Below are 16,614 nucleotides of genomic sequence, written 5' to 3'. Positions count from 1 at the left end.
ACTGGAGTTTCAGCTTTAGCATCATTCCTTCCAGAGAAATCCCAAGGCTGATCTCCTTCAGAATGGACTGGTTGGATCTCCTCGCAGTCCAAGGGACTCTCAAGAGTCTTCTCCAACACCACAGTTCAAAAGCATCAATTCTTCGGCGCTCAGCCTTCTTCACAGTTCAACTCTCAAATCCGTACATGACCACAGGAAAAAACATAGCTTTGACTAGACGGACCTTAGTCGGCAAAGTAATGTCTCTGCTTTTGAATAGGATATCTAGGTTGGTCATAACTTTTCTTCCAAGGAGCAAGCGTCTTTTAATTTCATGGCTGCAATCACCATCTGCAGTGATTTTGGAGCCCAAAAAACTAAAGTCTGACACTGTTTCCACTGTTTCCCCATCTATTTCCCATGGAGTGATGAGACCGGATGCCATGATCTTCATTTTCTGAAAGTTCAGCTTTAAGCCAACTTTTTCACTCTCCTCTTTTACCTTCATCAAAAGGCTTCTTAGTTCCTCTTCACTTTCTGCCATAAGGGTGGTGTCATCTGCATATCTGAGGTTATTGATATTTCTCCTAGCAAACTTGATTCCAGCTTGTGCTTCTTCCAGTCCAGTGTTTCTCATGATGTACTCTGCATATAAGCTAAATAAGCAGGGTGACAATATACAGCCTTGACGTTCTCCTTTTCCTATTTGGAACCAGTCTGTTATTCCATGTTCTGTTCTAACTGTTGCTTCCTGGCCTGCATACAGATTTCTCAAGAGGCAGGTTGGGTGGTCTGGTATTCCCATCTCTCTCAGAATTTTCCAGTTTATTGTGATTCACACAGTCAAAGGCTTCGGCATAGTCAATAAAGCAGAAATAGATGTTTTTCTGGATCTTTCTTGCTTTTCCTATGATCCAGCAGATTTTGGCAATTTGATCTCTGGTTCCTCTGCCTTTTCTAAACCCAGCTTGAACATCTGGAAGTTCACGGTTGACGTATTGTTGAAGCATGGCTTGGAAAATTTTGAGCATTACTTTACTAGCATGTGAGATGAGTGCAATTGTGTGGTAGTTTGAGCGGTCTTTGGCATTGCCTTTCTTTGGGATTGGAATGAAAACTGACTTCCAGTCCTATGGCCACTGCTGAGTTTTCCAAATTTACTGGCATATTGAGTGTGGCAATTTCACAGCATCATCTGTCAGGATTTGAAATAGCTCAACTGGAATTCCATCACCTCCACTATCTTTGTTCATAGTGATGCTTTCTAAGGCCTACTTGACTTCACATTCTAGGATGTCTGGCTCTAGATTTGTGATCACACCATCGTGATTATCTGGGTCGCGAAGATCTTTTTTGTACAGTTCTTCTGTGTATTCTTGCCATCTCTTCTTCTTTTTTTTTTTTCCATCTCTTCTTAATATCTTCTGTTTCTGTTAGGTCCATACCATTTCTGTCCTTTATTGAGCCCATCTTTGCATGAAATGTTCCCTTGGTATCTCAAATTTTCTTGAAGAGATCTCTAGTCTTTCCCATTCTGTTGTTTTCCTCTATTTCTTTGCATTGATCTCTGAAGAAGGCTTTCTTATCTCTTCTTGCTATTCTTTGGAACTCTGCATTCAGATGCTTATATCTTTCCTTTTCTCCTTTGCTTTTCACTTCTCTTCTTTTCACAGCTCTTTGTAAGGCTTCCCCAGAGAGCCATTTTGATTTTTTGCATTTCTTTCCCATGGGGATGGTCTTGATCCCTGTCTCATGTACAATGTCTCGAACCTCATTCCATAGTTTATCAGGCACTCTATCTATCAGATCTAGGCCCTTAAATCTATGTTAGCAGTTACTTAGTTTCCCCTCTTTCTGGACATTTTTCCCACCTGATTGTCTAGCTTTCCTAAAATACTTTGTGAACCACTTGTTATCCTCTTCACAAATATTCTTCTTAAATTACCCAGCCTGTTTCTTCTGCATGAAATAAAAAACCTTAAGTGCTATAAGGTGTGGTTACTTAAGTGATCAGTTAATTTTCTAGACAGGGTCAAATTCAAAAATTCAGCTAATATTTAGGGAAGGAATTCTGTCCATGTTTAGCAGGCAATGGAAAGAGCAAAATTATTATTTGATACCTGAACTCTATTTGTGTGAATATATTGAAAGATCTTTTAAGTAAACCTAAACAATATTCAGTATCTAAATTGAAAATTGGTATAAAAAAAACCTACATGTAGGTGTCAGTAGAAACATTTGAGTTGCATGAGTGTCAATATGAAAGGATATATAATATGACATAAGCTTATCTAAGCAACTTTATTTTCTATAGGTTTCTGTCTTGTGTGTGCATACATGAGTGCTAAGTGGCTTCAGTTATGTCTGACTCTTTGCCATCCCATGGACTGTAGCCTGCCAGAATCCTCTGTCCATGGGATTCTCCAGGCAAGAATAGTGGAGTGGGTTGCCATGCCCTCTTCCAGGGGATCTTCCAAACCCAGGGATCAAACCCATGTCTTTTTTGTCTCCTGTATTGGCAGACAGGTTCTTCTTCACTAGCAACAACTGGGAAGCCTCTTCTGTTTTCTGCTTGCATTTTAAATATATGCTGTGCATTTTGGAAATCACTTCCCCTGCATACGTAAGTTTTAAAGGCTTTCTAAGTATAAATGTCTGTGAAGAAAGTAGGTGATCCGAAGAGTCAGCAAATGCCATACATCAGAAGAAAATTTAGAAGTAGGCAAGTGTGACTACATAAAAGACACAATCCTGACTGCATTTATTCTCATCTGCTGTGCATGTGAATCGTTTCTTTCCAGGAGACAATATATAAAATGTATAAAAGTGCTGTTGGTATTGGAAATATTCAACATGTTACTTATATATGGCATAATAATTTTGAAAAAACACCAGGAAATTAACTTTTTCAGTTCATGGGTGATCACAACCAGCATGAGCACCATGAAGCCCTATGCTGAGACAGGAGAAAGTGTTGTATGCATTTTAAAATCTGAATAAGGTCACAGCAGGGGACTAAGACGACTTAGTGAAGTAGCTGAGAAACAGATAACTCAAGACAGATCATGGATCTTCTGATGATAATCAGCAGTCTTCCGGTAAGAATTGCAAAATTCTGTTGTTGCTGACTTCAAACCTCTGGGGAAACCAGACTGACACAAAGCACAGAATCTTGACACTTAATAACTGGCCCAATTTTACTGAGACAGGGAGGGAATCTACTCATAAGCTCTTATCAACACATAAGAAATTATTATGGAGAAAGACATTCTACTTGATACTCATTACTGTCCTGAGTGGGGGTGAGGGGGAGAGAACTCATGGATACTATATACCATTTCTTTAAAAGTATCTTTACATTATGCAGACCACTTAAATGCTCTTGAAAGCAAGCTGGATGATGACATAGGCACTTCAAAATTTTCACTTTCCAAAACGTGATCATAAGTTTATGTAGCTGTTTAGTTGATCTCAGCTACATAAACTTATAACCACGTTTTGGAAAGTGAAATTTTTGAATTGCCTATGTCTTGGCCCAGCTTGTATAGTTTATCTCCGGAGAAGGCAATGGCAACCCACTCCAGTACTCTTGCCTGGAAAATCCCATGGATGGAGGAGCCTGGTGGGCTATAGTCCATGGAGTCGCAAAGAGTCAGACACGACCGAGCGACTTTACTTTCGCTTTTCACTTTCATGCGTTGGAGAAGGAAATGGCAACCCACTCCAGTGTTCCTGCCTGGAGAATCCCAGGGACGGGGGAGCCCGGTGGGCTGCAGTCTATGGGGTCACACAGAGTTGGGCATGACTGAGGCGACAGTAGGAACAGCATAGTTGATCTCAAGCAGTGATAGAGCAAGCTGATAATCATTTCTTTTTTTTTTTTTTTTAATTCTAACCTCTAAAATGAGCATGGCCCCACCCATTAGAACAAGACCCAGTTTCCCCCACAGCCAGTCTCTCCCACCAGAATGCTTTGATAAGCTTCTTAACTTTATCTACCAGAGGGCAGCAAGAATGAAAACCACATTCCCACAAATCTAACCAAACTGATGACATGGACCACACCTTTGTCTAACTAAATGAAAATATGAGCCATGCCATGTAGAGCCACCCAAGACAGATGGGTCATGGTGGAGAGTTCTGATAGAACATGGTCCACTGGAGAAAGGAATGACAAACCACTTTACTATTCTTGCCTTAAGAATCCTATGAACATTATGAAAGGTGAAAAATATATGACACTGAAAAATGAACTCCCCAGGTCGGTAGATGCCCAATATGCTACTAGAGAAGAGTAGAGAAATAGCACCAGAAATAATGAAGAGATGAAGCCAAAGCAAAAACAATACCCAGTTATGGAGGTGACTGGGTGATAGAAGTAAAGTCCAATGTGGAAAGAACAATATTGCATAGGAACCTGGCTTGTTGGGTCTATGAATCAAGGTAACTTGGAAGTGATCAAACAGAAGATGGCAGAATGAATGTCAACATTTTAGAAATCAGTGAACTGAAACAGATTGGAATGGGAGAATTTAATTCAGATGACCATTACATCTACTATTGTGGGCAAGAATCTCTTAGAAGAAATGGAGTAGCCCTCATATTGAACAAAAGAGTTTGGAATGCAGTATTTGGATGCAGTCTCAAAAAAGACAGAATGATTTCTGTTCCTTTCCAAGGCAAATTATTCAATATCACAGTAATTCAAGTCTATGACCCAACTACTAATGCTGAAGAGGCTGAAACTTAATGGTTCTATAAAGGTCTACAAGAACATCTAGAATTAAATCCCCCGAGAAATGTCTTCATCATAGAGGACTGGAATGCAAAATAAGGAAGTCAAGAGATACCTAGAGTAACACAAAGTTTGGCCTTGTAGTACAAAATGAAGTAGGACAATGGCTAACACAGTTTTGTCAAGAGGATGAAAGCACTCTCTTCCAAAAACAAAGGAGATAACTCTAAACATGGACATCACCAGATGGTCAGTACCAAAATCAGGTTGATTATACTCTTTGCAGCTAAAGATGGAGAAGCTATATATCATCAGCAAAACAAGACCAGGGGCTGACTGTGGCTCAGATCATAAACTACTTATTGTAATGTTCAGACTTAAATTGAAGAAAATAGGGAAAACCACTAGACCCTTCATATATTACATAAATGGAATCCCTTATAATTGTACAGTGAAAGTGACAACTACAAGGGATTAGATCTGATACAGTGCCTGAAGAACTATAGATGGAGGTTGTTGACGTTGTATAAGAAGTGATGATCAAAATCATCCCCAAGGAAAAGAAATTCAAAAAAAGCAAAATGGTTGTCTAAGGCTGAGACAAATAGCTGGGAAAAGAAGAGAAGCTAATGGCAAAGGAGAAAGGGAAAGATATACCCATCTGCTTATTTAAATTATATGCAGAGTACATCATGAGAATCACTGGGCTGGAAGAAGCACAAGTTAGAATCAAGATTTCCAGGAGAAATAGCAATAACCTCAGATATGCAGATGGCACCACCCTTATGGCAGAACATGAAGAAGAACTAAAGAGCCTCTTGATGAAAAGTGAAAGAGGAGAGTGAAAATGTTGGCTTAAAAGTCAACATTCAGAAAACTAAGATCATGGCATCTGGTCCCACCACTTCATGGCAAATAGATGAGGAAACAATGGAAAGAGTGACACACTTTTTTTTTTTTGGGGGGGGGAGGGGGCCCAAACTCACTGCAGATATTGAGTGAACCATGAAATTAAAAGACACGTGCTCCTTGGAAGAAAAGTTATGAACAAACTAGGCAGAATATTTAAAAACAGAGACATTGCTTTACCACCAAAGTCATCTAGTCAAAGCAATGTTTTTTCCAGTAGTCATGTAAGGATTGTGAGAATTGGACTATAAAGAAAGCTGAGTGTTGAAGAACTCATGTTTTTGTATTGGAGAAGATTCTTGAGAGTCCCTTGGACTGCAAAGAGATCTAACTAGTCCATCCTCAAAGAAATCAATCCTGAATATTCATTGGAAGGACGGATGCTGAAGCTGAAACTCCAATAATTTGACCACCTGATGTGAAGAACTGACTTATTGAAAAAGACTCTGATGCTGGGAAAGATTGAAGGCGAGAGGAAAAGGTGATGACAAAGGATGAGATGGTCGGATGGCATCACCAATTCAATGGACATGAGTTTTAGTAAACTCCAGGAATTGGTGATGGACAGGGAGGCCTGCCGTGTTGCAATCCATGGAGTTGCAAAAAGTCAGACAAGACTGAGCAACTGAACTGAACTGACTTACTTGAGTGCAGAGGTCCAAAAAGGAGGAAGGAGAGATAAGAAAGGCTTCCTAAGTGAAAAATGCAAAGAAATCGAGGAAAACAATATAATGAGAAAGACTAGAGTTTTCATCAAGAAAATTAGAAATAGAAAGGGAATATTTCATGCAAACATGGGCACAATAAAGGACAGAAATGGTATGGATCTAACAGAAGCAGAGGATATGAAGAAGAGGTGACAAGAATACACAGAAGAACTATACCATAATGATCTTAATGACCCATATATCCACGATGGTGTGATCACTCACCTAGAATGTGAAGTCAAGTGGACCTTAGGAAGCATCACTCTGAACAAGCTAGTAAGTTGATGGAATTCGAGTTGAGCTGTTTCAAATCCCAAAAGATCATGCTATGAAAATGTTGCATTCAATATGCCAGCAAATTTGGAAAACTCAGCAGTGGCCACAAGGCTGGAAAAGGTTAGTTTTCATTCCAATCTCAAAGAAAGGAAATGCCAAAGAATGTTGAAACTACTGGACAATTGTACTCACCTCTCACACTAGCAAAGTGATGCTCCAAAATTCTCCTTGCTTCAACACAGTATGTGAACAAAGAACTTCCAGATATTCAAGCTGGATTTGGAAAAGGCAGAGAAACATATAACAAATTGCCAACATCCGTTGGATCATAGAAAAAGCAAAAGAGTTAAAAAAAAAATCTATTTCTGCCTATTGACCACTCCAAACCCTTTGAATAAGTGAATTGCAACAAATTTTGAAAAATTCTTAAAAGAGATGGGAATATCAGACCACCCTACCTGACTCCTGAGAAATCCATATGCAGGTCAAGAAGTAACAGTTAGAACCATGGAATAATGGACTGCTTAAAACGTGGAAAAAGAGTACTTCAATGGTGTATATTCTTACTCTGTTTATTTTACTTATATGCAGAGTACATCATGTGAAATCCTGGGCTGCATGAGACACAAGCTGGAACCAAGATTGCCAGGAGAAATATCAATAACCTCAGATATCCAGATGACAACACCCTTCTTGCAGAAAGTGAAGAGGAATTAAAGAGTCTTTTGATGAAAGTGAAAGAGGAGAATAAAAAAGCTGGCTTTAAACTCAACATTCAGAAAACTAAGATCATGGTATCCAGTCCCATCACTTCATGGCAAATTTATGGGGAAACAATGTAAATAGTGGCATACTTTATTTTCTTGGGCTCCAAAATCACTACAGATGATGACTGCAGCCATGAAATTAAAAGATATTTGCTCCTTGGAAGAAAAGCTATGACCAACATAGACAGCATATAAAAAGAAGGTACACCCATGGTGGATTCATGTCAATGTATGGCAAAGCCAATACAGTATTGTAAAGTAAAATAAAGTAAAACTAAAAATTAAAAAAAAAAAAAGGCAGGGAAAAAAAACAAAACAAAAAAGAAAAATAAATAAATAAAAAGAAGATACACTGTTTTGCTGATGATGGTCCATCTAGTCAAAGTTATCTATTATTTTCCAGTAGTCATGTATGGATGTGAGATTTAGACCATAAAGAAAGCTGAGTATTAGACAATTTATATGTTGTTGTTGTTGTTTTTACTGTGGTGTTGGAGAAGATGCTTAAGAGTCCCTTGGATTAAAAGGAGATCAGACTAGCCAATCCTAAAGAAGTCTGTCCTGACTGTTCATTGGAAGGCCTTATGCTGCAACTCAAGCTTCAATACTTTGGCCTCATCAAAAAAGATCCTGATGCTGGGAAAGATTGAAGGCAGGAGGAGAAGCAGGGGACAGAGTATGAGATGGTTGCATGGCATCACCTACTCGATGGACATGAGATTGCGCAAGGTTTGGGTGTGGGTGATGGACAGAGAAGCTTGGCCTGCTGCAGTACATGGGATTGCAAAAAGCCAGACATGACTGAGCAACTGAAGTGAACTGAACTGAAACCAGTATTACAATAAATGCTAAAAGATCTTCCATCAGCAGGAAACACAAGAGAAGAAAAAGTCCTACAAAAACAAACAGAACAATTAATAAAGTGGCAATAAGAATATTGCAAATGTTTAAATTACTTTAAATGTGAATGAATTAAAAGCTCAAAAGACAAAACCTGGCTGAATGAATTAAATAACAAGACCTATAAATGTGTTGTCTACAAGAGGGCTATTTCAGACCTAGGTACACTAGAGATGAGAAGATGGAAAAAGAGATTCCAGGAAAATGTAAATAAAACGTCACCAAGAATAGTAATATCCATCTTAGACAAAATACACTTTAAAATAAAGTTGTTTTTTTTTTTTTTTTACAGGAAACAAAGAATGACACTACATAATGCTTGAAGAATTTATCCAAGAAAAGGATATAACAATTATAAATGTTTATACACCCAAAATTTGCTGTTGTTATTCTGTCATATAGTCATGTCCAGCTCTTTGAGACCCCATGGACTTCAGCTTGCCAGGCTCCTCTGTCCTCCAGTATCTCCCAGAGTTTGCTCAAACTTGTGTCCATTGAATCATTGGTGCTCTCTAACCATCTGGTCCTCTGCTGTCCCTTTCCCCTTTTGCTTTCATTCTTTCCTAACACAAGGATCTTTTCCAATAAGTCAGCTCTTCCCATTAGGTAGCCAAAGTATTGGAGCTCCAGTTTCAGCAACATTCCTTCTAATCAATATTCAGGGTTGATATCCTTTATAATTGATTGGTTTGATCTCCCTGAAGTCCAAGGAACTCTGAAGAGTCTCCTCCAGCATCAGAATTCAAAAACATCAGTTCTTGCTGTTCAGCCTCCTTTTGGTCCAACTCACTTTTCCATACATGACTACTGAATAAACCCATAGATTTGACTATATGTTCCTTTGTTGGCAAAGTAATGTCTGCTTTATAATACACTGTGTACTTTTCTCATCATTTCCTTCAAAGGAGTAAGCGTCTTTTAATTGTCTGGCTGTAGTCACCATACACAGTGATTTTGGAGCCCAAGAAAGTAAAATCTGTCACTGTTTCCACTTTTCCCCCTTCTATTTGCCATGAAGTGATGGGACAGTATGCCAAGATCCTAGTGTTTTTAACGTTTAGTTTCAAGCCAGCTTTTTTACTCCCCTCTTCCATCTTCATCAAAAGGCTCTTTAGTTCTTCACTATTTGCCATTAGAGTAGTATCATCTGCATATCTGACATTGCTGATATTTCTTGAAGCAATTTTGACTCCAATTTGTGATTCTTGCAGCCCAGCACTCCACACGAAGTATTCTGCATATAAGTCAAATAAGCAGGCTGACAATATACAGCCTTGGCATACTCTTTTCCCAATTTTGAACCAGTCATTTGTTCCATGCAAGGTTCTAACTGTTGCTTCTTGATCCACATAGGTTTCTTAGGAGACTGGCAAGGTGGTCTGATATTCCCATTTCTTTAAAAATTTTCCAGTTTGTTGTGATCAACACAGCCAAAGGTTTAAGCTATTTTAATGAAGCAGAAGTAGACATTGTTTTCTGAAATCCCCTTGCTTTCTGGATGATCCACTGAATGCTGGCAATTTGACCTCTGGTTCCTCTGGCTCTTTGAAACCTTGTTTGTACATCAGGAATTTCTTGGTTTATGTATTTGTGAAGCTTATCTTGAAGATTTTGAGATTAACCTTGTTAGCTAGTGAACTGAGTCCAACTGTACAGGAGTGTGAACATAAATGGAATTGATGGAATATTACTCAGCCATTAAAAAGAATATATCTGAATCAGTTCTAATGAGGTGGATGAAACTGGAGCTTATTATACAGAGTGAAGTAAGCCAGAAAGAAATACACCAATACAGAACACTAATGCATATATATGGAATTTAAAAAGATGGTAAGGATAACCCTGTATGAGAGACAACAAAAGAGACACAGATGTATAGAACAGTCTTTTGGACTCTGTGGGAGAGGGTGAGGGTGGGATGGTTTTGGAGAATGGCATTGAAACATGTTTATTATCATACATGAAATGAATCGCCAGTCCAGGTTCGATGCATGAGACAGGGTGCTCAGGGCCAGTGCACTGGGATGACCCAGAGGGATAGAATGGGGAGGGAGGTGGGTGGGGGATTCAGGATGGGGAACACATGTACATCCATGTTGGATTCATGTCAATGTATGGCAAAACCAATACAATGTTTAAAGTAATTAGCTTACAATTAAAATAAATAAATTTATATTAAAAAGATAAACGGAGTGAAGTAAACCAGAAAGAAAAACACCAATACAGTATACTAATGAATATATACGGAATTTAGAAAGATGGTAATAATAACCCTGTATGCAAAACAGCAAAAGAGACACAGATGTATAGAACAGCCTTTTGGACTCTGAGGGAGAGGGAGAGGTGGGATGATTTGGGAGAATGGCATTGAAACATGTATAATATCATATATGAAATGAATCACCAGTCTAGGTTCGATGCATGATACTGGATGCTTGGGGCTGGTGTACTGGGATGACCCAGAGGGATGGCACGGGGAGGGAGGTGGGAGGGGAGTTCAGGATGGGGAACATGTTATACCCGTGGTGGATTCATGTTGATATATGGCAAAACCAATACAATACTGTAAAGTAATTAACCTCCAATTAAAATAAATAAATTTATATTTTAAAATAAAAATAAATAAATAAATGGAATTTCCCTTCTTTGGGATAGCAATAAAAACAGGCCTTTTCCAGTCCTGTGGCCACTGCTGGGTTTTAAAGACTTAAACACATGCTGAGTGCAGCATTTTAACAGCATCATCTTTTAGAATTTGAAATAGTTCAGCTCGAATTCCATCATCTCCAATTTCTTTCTTTGTAATAATGCTATCTAAGGCTACTTGACTTCACACTCCAGGAAATCTGGACCTAGGCAAGTGACAATATCATCATGATTATCTGAGTTATTAAGACCTTCCTTGTATAGTTTGTATGTATTCTTGCCACCTCTTCTTAATTTCTTCTGCGTCTCTTAGTTCTTTACCATTTTTTTTATTTTTTATCATGCTCATCCTCCCATGAAATGTTCTCTTGATATATCCAGTTTTCTTGAAGAGATCTCTAATGTTTTCCTCTATTTATTTACACTGATCAATTAAGAAGTCCTTTATCTTATTGCTATTCTCTGGAACTCTGCACTTAATTAAGTATATAGTTTCTTTTCTCCCTTGCTTCTCTTCTTTCCTCAGCTATTTGTAAAACTATGATGAAAGAAGCAACACTATACACCGGAGAAGTGAGAATCTCTTCAATAAGTTATGCTGGGAAAATCAAACAACTAGATATAAAAGAATAAAATTAGAACACTCTCAAACATCTTACACAAAAATACACACACGATGGATTAAAGATCTAAATGTAATGTTGGATATTATAAATTGTTAAAGAAAAACATAGGTTGCATACTCCTTGACATAAATTTCAGCAAGCTCTTTTTTGACCCACCTCCTAGAGTAATGAAAAGATAAACATTTTTCAAAAGGGGGTCCAGGTAAACTTAAAAGTTTTTCAAAAGAAAGGAAACCATAAACAAAATGAAAATACAGCTTTCAGAATGGGATAAAATATTTGGAAATGAAAAACTGACAGGAGATTATTTTCCAAAACAATCAAACAGCTAATGCAGCTCAACATTAAAGAAAAAACACTACATCGGAGTTTCAAAGAGTTAGACATGACTGAGCAACTGAACAACAATAATAATAGTCACAAAATTGACAGAAGAGCTAAGTAGAAATTTCTTCAAAGACATACAACAAGCATCTTAAAAGATGATCTACATCATTAATTATTAGAGAGATACAAATTACAACTACAATGAAGTATCATCTTACAATGGTCAGAATGGCCATCATCAAAAATTATCAAACAATAGATGCTGGGGAGGGTGTGGAGAAAAAAGTACACTTATATGCTGTTGGTAGAAATGTAAACTGGCATAGCCACTATGAAGAACGGTCCAGATGTTCCTTAATAAACTAAAAATCGAGCTGCCACATGGCGTAGAACCCTCAGTGCTAGATATATATCCAGAGAACACATAATTTGAAAGAACACATACACCCCAATATTTGTTGGAGCACTATTTGCAGTAGCTAAGACCTGGATGCAGCGTAAATGCACATTGATAGAAGAGTGGATAGAGATGACATGGTATATGTATTCAATGGAATGTAACTCAGACATAATGAGGAACAACATTGTGCCATTTGCAGAGATGTTGATGAACCTTGAGGCTGTCATACAGAGTGAAGCAACTCAGACAGAGAAAAACAGGTACTGTATAATATCACTTATACATGGATTCTAGAAAAATGGTAGAGATGAAGTTATATGCAAAGCAAAAATAGACTGTTACAGAGAGCATATTTATTGTTACCAAGTGAGGTAGGGAGAGTGGAGTGGGATGAATCGGGAGATTGGAACTGAAATATATAGACTAATATATATAAAATATACAACTAATGGTGACCTGCAGTATAGCACAAGGAACTCTGCTCAGTGCTCTGTGGTGACCTAAATGATAAGGAAACCATAAAAAGAGTAGATATATGCATGCTTATGTCTAATTCACTTTGTTGTATAGCAAAAGACTAACATAACATTGTAAAGCAATTGCACTCCAATAAAAATTAATTAAAAATAGAAAAATGTGTGTTAGTCAGTCAGTCTTATCTGACTCTCTGTGATCCCATGAACTGCAGCCCTCCAGGCTCCTCTGTTCATGGATTTCTCCAGGCAAGAATACTGGAGTAGGTGGCAATTTCCTTCTTCAGGAGATCTTCCTGACCCAGGAATCAAACCTGGGTTGCCCCCATTGCAGGCAGATTCTTTACTGACTGAGCTACAAGTTAAGCCCAATTTAGGCAGTCTAGTAATATCTCTGTTATGCTATGCTATGCTTAGTCACTCATTCATGTCTGACTCTGAAAACACCCAAAAAAATAAAGGAAGAAATCCCCAGGTTTGGGAAATGTATAGGTGGAGCATATTTTTCATGAATTGAAGAAAAGTTTCAGTCACTCTAGGCACTTCAGTAAGTGCTAACTCACTTCAGTTGTATCCGACTCTTCAATCATATGGATTATAGCCTGCCAGGCTCCTCTGTCCATGGGATTTTCTAGGCAAGAATACTGGAGTGGGTTGCCATGCCCTTCTCCAGGGGATCTTCCCAACTCAGGGATGGAACCCACGTCTTTTAAGTCTCCTGCATTGGCAGGCGGGTTCTTTACTACTAGAACCACCTTGAAAATTCAACCAGGCTTATAAAACTGGTCATAAATGCTTTCAAGGTTCAAACGTATTGAAGCATATCATCAAGCATATTACCTGTAGATAGCACCTTCTGAGTCACTATATGGATATTTGACATTTTGTGTATCAACTCAGCAGGTGATGAACATTGAGATTATTTCTTGATTTTGCCTATTGTGCACAGTAACATTAGGAACATTCACATATGTGTCTTTGTCTGGAAGTGTTTTCCTTTCTCCTGGGTAGATTCCCAGGAATTAAAATGTTAGCATGTACAGTAATTTACCATTCCACTTTTTAAAAAGGTGTCAAACTGTTTTTCAAAGTCACTATTTTGTCCTTGTTCAGTCACTTAGTCATTTCCAACTCTTTGTGACCCCATGGACTGCCATATGCCAGGCTTCCCTGTCCTTCACTATCTCCCATAGTTTGCTCAAATTCATGTGCATTGAGTCCAGGATGCAATCCAACCATCTCATCCTCTATCATTCCCTTCTCCTCTTGGCCTCAATTGTTGCCAGCATCAGGGTCTTCCCCAATGAGTCCACTCTTCTCATCAGGTGGCCAAAATATTGGAGCTTCAGCTTCAGCATCCATCCTTCCAATGAGTATTCAGGGTTGATTTCCTTTAAGATTGACTGGTTTGATCTCCCTGCTGTCCAAGGTACTCTCAAGAGTCTTCTTCTTCCCTGATAGCTATAAAAGGTGTACCTTCTTCCCACAGCCTGATCACCTTCAGGGCTACCAACTTTCCATTCACCTCGCTTTTCCCTTTGTATACTGTACCATAACCTCCTTCTCCTAGCTCTTACAGTTTTCCGTGTGAGTCAGCTTTTCCAAATTTGGTACTTGTTGGTGAACTGGGGCAGGCTGGAATGCCCCGAAATTTAGGAGACTCTTTGCCCGCAGAGGAGCTCTTATTAAAGTTAATGCCAGCATTGTTCTCAGAATGCACCCTCTTTATTTGATTAGTGGGTTTCTCAAACGGGCCAAAAGTGCTCTATGTCCTCTGAACTCTGACTTTCTTATCCTCAGGAATTGTGTCCAGTGGTTTGATCACTAAGTCCATTTCTGGGCAGTTCCGTGTGGCCATCTTTGTGAAATATATCTCACTAAAGGTGGTGAACTCTTTCTTCCAGGCAATGCAGCTGAAACTATCCAACAAAGGTCTCGGCAACTTCTTCCTCTTGCCGATCTTCTCGGCTGGCTGTGGCTCATTGAGGTCGCACATCCGGGCGACACAGGGCTTGGGCAACTTCCCCAAACTGGTCCAGAGCAGAGCGCAGACAACTGCGAGGGCGCATGGGCAGGGAAGGCGGCGCCTCCTCCCTTTCCTGCACCTCCCCCACCTCCTTCTCCTCTGGCCGGTAAGTGGGATTCTTTTCAGTAAGCAAAGAATCCTAAAGATATAAAAAATATATATATATTGTTTTATTGCTTCTCCATATCCCCCTCCTTTTTTTTTTTTTTTTTTTGCTTCATTTCCCTTACAGTTTTCTATAGCGTACATTTGTGGTGAGAATTCATGTTGAAGTCAGGAAAAAAAAAAAAAAAAAAGAGTAGTTGACATTTCCCCTGAAATACTGGTGCTCTGACTGTATGCAGTAATTGATGAGATTTTGAGTTCCCCTTTTTGGTGGAAAGCGAGAATATATTTTAGTTTCACGAAAGATGGTGTAGTTCATTAAGGTGGAGTTTTTCATTCTACTTTGCTTTTGAAGTATACAGTTTTTTTTTCATTCTGTTTTTACATCACTGGACTGTGAAAAGTAGTTAACAGCTGTTAAAAAAGCTTGTCAGGCAAATAGGCACATAACAATGGGTATGTATCATGTTCCCTCTGACAAACATCCCCTTCCCTTTTTATAGCTGGGCAATTCCTTCCCTGTGAGTAATAGTTGAAGGAATTAGTTGAATTCCTTACATAGTGAGTATTAATTGAAGTGTAATTGTTAGTTGAATGGAAGCTGAAACTGCCAGATAGTTTTCTCAGGACATGGGATAAAATATCATTTCTGCCAATCCAATTCAGCAACTCCAGACTTGGAATCGGGAGACAAGGACAAGGAACCCATCATGTCAGTGTACAGCATCAGTAACAGGGGCAAATGGTTGTGGTTAGAGGCAGCAAAGAACGGTGTCCAGTTTTCAGCATCAACAATGAAAGCACTGCACCCCATGGTGCCTATGCTCTGTGGAAAATGCACCAGTTTCCTGATTGAACTAGTGTTGCTGATTTTGACGCCTCTGTTCCTCCTAAATTTCCGCCCAAATTTTTCAGTTCCAATTATCTTGGCTTCCTAGAGTTTCGGTTAGTTATGTAACACCCTTTTGATAAATTCATTGCTTCCTGTTTAAATATGCTTCTTGTTGTTTTTGCAGCAACTAAGTTGTCTGTTGCAGCAACTAAGAACAATGACTGATTCTGGGTTCTTCAAAGTAGTCAGCAGTCTATGAAAAGACAGTGAATATACCTTACGTTCAGTTCAGTCTCTCAGTCATATCCAACAATTTCCAACCCCATGGAGCATGTTAGGATCCCCTGTCCATCACCAACTCCTGGAGCTTGCTCAAACTCGTGTCCATTAAGTTGGTGAGATCATTCAAGCATCTCCTCCTCTGTCACCCCCTTCTTCTCCTGCCTTCAGTCTTCCCCAATATAAGAGTCTTTTCTAATGAGTCAGTTCTTTACATCAGGTGTCCAGAGTATTGGAGCTTCAGCTTTAGCATCAGTCCTTCCAATAAATATTCAGGACTGATTTTATTTAGTCATAGCTTTTCTTCCAAGGAGCAAGTGCCTTTTAGTTTCATGGCTGCAGGCACCATCTGTGGTGTTTCTGAAGACTAAGAAAATGAAGTCCCTCAGTGTTTACATTGTTTTCCCGTCTATTTGCCATGAAGTGATGGGGCTGGATTCCATGATCTCAGTTTTTTGAATGTTGAGCTTTAAGCCAGCTTTTTCACTCTCCTCTTTCACTTTTAACAAGAGGCTCTTTAGTTTTTCTTCACTTTCTGCCATAAGGATGGTGTCATCTGCATATCTGAGGTAATTTAGATTCCTCCCTCCAGTCTTGATTTGAGCTTGTGCTTTGTCCAGTGTCAGA

General features: G+C 38.9%; 1 pseudogene; it reads left to right on the top strand.

Annotated features, from left to right (window-relative positions):
* The first annotated feature begins 12,100 nt into the window (after positions 1 to 12,100).
* Positions 12,101 to 16,614, top strand: part of LOC114118356 (RNA-binding protein EWS-like) — a 30,365-nt pseudogene continuing 25,851 nt past the window's right edge.

Source organism: Ovis aries, chromosome 15 (assembly GCF_016772045.2).
Source record: "Ovis aries strain OAR_USU_Benz2616 breed Rambouillet chromosome 15, ARS-UI_Ramb_v3.0, whole genome shotgun sequence".
Classification (NCBI taxonomy): Eukaryota; Metazoa; Chordata; class Mammalia; order Artiodactyla; family Bovidae; genus Ovis; species Ovis aries.
The sequence above is the reverse complement of the archived record's forward strand: the minus strand, read 5'-3'. Positions and strand labels throughout refer to the sequence as shown.